This window comes from Montipora foliosa, chromosome 7 (genome assembly GCF_036669935.1).
Source record: "Montipora foliosa isolate CH-2021 chromosome 7, ASM3666993v2, whole genome shotgun sequence".
In the NCBI taxonomy this organism is placed as follows: Eukaryota; Metazoa; Cnidaria; class Anthozoa; order Scleractinia; family Acroporidae; genus Montipora; species Montipora foliosa.
In genome coordinates, this window is record NC_090875.1 from 25,071,644 (window position 1) to 25,076,643 (window position 5,000).

Below are 5,000 nucleotides of genomic sequence, written 5' to 3' on the forward strand. Positions count from 1 at the left end.
CATAAACTCTGTGGGATGTTAAAGGGAACCTCCACTAAAACAGGAATGTATCTTTAAAGGGAACCTCCACTAAAACAACAAAATAACTTTAAACCACAGAACATAATGTTTACAATTGGAATTGCTCAATCTTTTTCCAATGAAAGCGTTTGCATTCGAGAAAAATAAATTCCAAAAAAGCTTATTTTGGTTTTTAAATTTCCCGGGCGCCGCCATCTTGAATAATTGTGACGTAACTTGGTTGCCCTATTGTTCCAGAACAATCGCTCTTTGTATCAGAACAATAGGGCAACCAAGTTACGTCACAATTATTCAAGATGGCGGCGCCCATGAAATTTGAAAGCCAAAATAAGCGTTTTTGGAATTTATTTTTCTCGAATACAAACGTTTTCATTTGAAAAAGATTGAGCAATTCCAATTGTAAACATTATGTTCTGTGGTTTAAAGTTATTTTGTTGTTTTAGTGGAGGTTCCCTTTAAAATAGTCAACATAACGCTCACAATCAAAATTGTTCGAACGTTTTTCAATGGGAGCGTTTGTATCCGAAATAATTACATTTTAAAAACGGTTGTTTTGGTTTTCAAATTTTCCGGGCGCCGCCATCTTGAATAATTGTGACGTGTCATGGTTGCCCTATTGTTTTAAAACAAACGCTCTTTGTGCAAATACAAAAGAGCAACCATAACATGTCACAATTATTCAAGATGGCGACGCCCAGGAAATTTGAAAACCAAAACAAGCGTTTTTGAAATTCATTTATTTCGGATACAAAGGATTCCATTGGAAAACGTATGAACAATTTTGATTGTAAACATTATGTTAAATATTTTGAAGTTGTATCCTTATTTTAGTGGAGGTTTCCTTTAAAGATCCCACACACTATTCAAAAAGAGAAGGGAAGGGAGTTCCCGGTGTTATAGTCTGGGGCCCGTTTCTCGAAAATTTTTTGGGCCCGAAAAAGACATTTGTGAATGTGCCAAAAGCTTGTTTTGGCAAGCCGATCTTTTAACATATTTTCAAGGTAACAAAAAGCAAACTGATTGTGAAGTTTGACAACTTAAATCCTCTCCGTTCTTGAGATACAAAGGGAATTGTGACACCCGAAGATGGCCCGTAAAGTTTCGGGACTTCGAGAAACGGGCCCCTGTCCCAGTGTGTCCCCAAGATAGTAAGTGAGTGGATTGAACTTCTGCTGATAAACCATTGGTTGGTGTTATGATGATGATGCGCGTGGAAACCCATTAAAGATCTTCGTTCCTTTTCAGTAAAAGTCCAATGTAAGTGTAAGACAATTAAAACTGTTTTTGTTGGAGAGAGATTTATGGTTGATAATAAATTTTTAGTCAAATTTTAAGCATTTACTCTGTTTTTCTTTTTCAGGGGCTTTTCGATAGGAACAGAATACAGTTTCATGTTTCAAGTGAAAATTTCTTTCCCTTTTAATTTACGACAAATTTTAGTCGTGGAAAAAGGCAAAACCTAAGACAATTTTAGCTCAAGCTAATTTAGTTTTCATTGATCTCCAGTGATGGAAGGTTAACAAGATTCTCGCGGAGAAACAAATCAAACAGTTTGACGCTACTCTTCTTCGTCCGACTGTCAGCCTGGTTGAAGGGTAACTGTATGTATCCCTCATTAAAGTGTATTCAACATTATTTAACAAATAGATTCCATGTCTGCCGTGCGTCAATCGTGCGTCTGTCCTCTAATAGATCATAGGCAAGAACCAATCAAAATGCGAGAATAACTTGGGTTATTATATAAAAAATAAAAGTCCTATAAACCACTGTATACCCTTGAATACCCTGGTATACCTAGTATAAACCCTTGTGTACCCTTGTATACCCATGTACGCGGGTAAACGGCGGGATACATGAAGTAACTAGAGTTTATATAGGTATACAAGGGTATTAAGGGGTGTAGGTTATACAGGGGTATGCAAGGGTTTATATAGGCACACAGGTGTAGATAAGGGTACCGGATACATTATAATAACGGATACCTGAATTACCAAGGGTTGCAGTAAGACTATGAACTTGCAATTGTCAGTTTTGAACCGTCCGAAACTTCCAAAAACCGCTACTCGACTTGGATTTTCCTCTTTTGTACATCCACTCAGTGGTCAATTTTGGAGTGATTTTCGAGATCTTTTTGCTGTTTTTGTTCGACTATTTGTTTTAATCAAAGCGGAGACTTTTTATTTGTTAGGGTTTGCTGCTAAAGTTAATTGGGTTTTCTGTTAGTTTTGTTTCGTTTCCTCAGCAATGCAACGTATCCAAGGTAAACTATTCACACAGTGAGGCATTGCGAACATTCAAAGTGGAGTTTGTAAATGAAAAGTGTAACATCTTAGAGACGCAAAAATTGCCTTGTGACTTCGCAAATTGTTTAAGTGCATCGTATAAACGCGACGAAAGAGTCGAGAATGAAAAGGATCATAGACAGTGTTTTGGTGACCAGGTAATGTAAACAGTTATCGCAAAATCATGATAAAACCAGGAACCGACCATTCTAAAATCAATGGTTTGTATACTATATAACGGAGACAGATGTAAAAGAAAACTCTCGAAGTGGAAAAGTTGTGCAGGGGTATTTGGAGTTGAAACCGCAAAAAAGACCCTACGGCATTCCCAATACGGATGCTCCATTTTTGTTAAAAAATAAAAAAGTACTGCACCTTAACTAAAGTTAAACGCCAATCTTTACGTTATCAAATAAAGAATTCTCTTTCATTTTCTATCAATGGTTGTAAATACTTAAGTTACTTTATTTTCTTACCGAAAACTAAACTAATTATCACTACAAAGTACTTTACTTAAGTCACTGAATTCTAAAGAAATGCAAATTGCCTACGATTATATACTTTGCTTTATAGGCCACTTTCAAAACTACCATAATACTCCTTTCAGTTTTTTACCCTCCAAATTTTGCATAAGCATTGTTTCTAGTTTCTCTTGGGACTTACAATGGTCCCAAGAGACAAACAAAGAGTATTATGGTATTTTGAAAGTGGCCTTAGTTCGATTTTTCATTTTGTTAAAAAGTTGGCGCATGCGTACCTCATGCACCGTATTGACGAGAAACTCATTCTCGTACCCAGAGCCCTCCGTTCCTTTTGGCCACACGGTCGGCTTCGCTCCCCTGACATTAATTTCGGCAAAAAAAATTTTCAAGGCCTTCCCTCAAAAATTTAAACCACCATGAAGTCTGTCGCTAGAACGCTAAAGGAAACTAAGAAGAGTTAGAAAAACTTTCCTGGTCAAAAGAAATTCTTACACGAAAGAACATCGACATGGAAGATCTCAATAACAACAGACTTTTTATTCGAAAAAGAATTGCGTCAGAAGCTTACGCTTTCAATAGCACTTGTGTTGAAGATAGAAATAATTTTTGAAGGCTCATGTTCCCCCAAAAGACATCGCACGCCGCGGTTGAATTTCGCACAGACGGAAAATCCGAATATCACCCAATCACGCGTGCAATGTCTTCCGGGTGAACATAGGTCTTCAAAAACGGCGTCAAAACTACTAATAATTTCTACAAAAGCGGTTTTACATAATGGAGCCTAACCATTGCAAATAATTTAAAGCTTGCTATGCAGTTCTAAAAATAAAGACTCGAAAACGAACACGGATTAAAAAAAAAAATAGTTGACGGCTTAAGCACCACAAATCGAGACCTTGAAGATAACGCTAATACTTGGACTCTTTTGAAGACACGTTGCAAAAATAAAGTTAAAAAGCAAACCTCCAACGTCTGTTGGCGTTCCTTTAGAGACACCATTTCTTGCAAGCCTTTCTTTTCGCACGTTTATGTTGCACAGACAAGCGCAAACAAACCAAGTCAAGTTACAGGCAACATGTAACTTACCTTCACTTTTAATTTAGGAAACTAATAAAATAAACAAGTGAATGGACGTTTTTCATTGGTCTTTGTATTTGTCTCAATTCCTTGTAATTTTCAGAATTTGTGGTGATTTTATCAACAGTTTCAAAGGTTATAAAATTTCTCATAGATGTAGTGTTTGTCTAACTTTCTGCATGTGTTTTTTTTTTCAAATTAATGATCCACATCCCTAGGAAACACACGCAGGGGAGGGGAGGGGAGGTACAAATCTAGTTTGGCATCACGTACCTTGCAACAAATGTTTTCCAGATACAAATCAGTACGCAGATCTGTATACTAGAAGAATAGTTCGACCTGGGTTTGTTTATGTGGTCTGTGCAACTGCCGATAGATTAAACTCGTTAATGGGGGCCCCCTCGGCCCCCTCAAAAACTATGCCCCCTTTAACCCTTCCCTCCCCAAGAGTGATATTAGCAGATTTTACTCTGCCTAATGCCAGAGATATTACTCATTATTGGGAGCGTCCAAGGAGCTTAAAGTGTCAATGAATAAAAGTTTCGCTCTGCTTTTGACAATGACATGAATGACCTGTACTAATGCCATTAGATTTTAATAAATGAACTCTAGTGCACAAGTACTTAAAATCTTTCAATTTCAAAAAATAAATCCTTGACATGCCAAAAGAAATTGCTCATGTTGGGGATGTGCGGGTGACTGACTCACATGGACTATTTTGGCCGAATGCTGCTGGATGATAAAAATTGGCTTGAGTACAAAGCAGTCTATCACCCACCCTAAAAATATATTTAAGGAGGCTCCCTAGAGTTTTAGGACCGCATGCAAGCTGGGCACTAGTATGGTGTGTTAAGCCTAAACAGCGTGTGTTTTTCTGACTTTCGTGATGTCATCGTGACCAAATCTGTCAAATCAACGGCTAATTTTCTTGCGTTCCCTTCGGTAAAATTCTTTGAAAATTTGCTCAGTTCTAACTACATACATTTTCTATCAAATGTGTCAGATTTGTTAAAATCTGTCAGAGCTAACCAAATATATTTAGAAAAGTGACAAATTACAGAATATTGGCAAAACACGTCTGAACGACCTTGACTTTTTACTACTTCAAAATGTCAGGCAATATCATTTCCATAAGGTG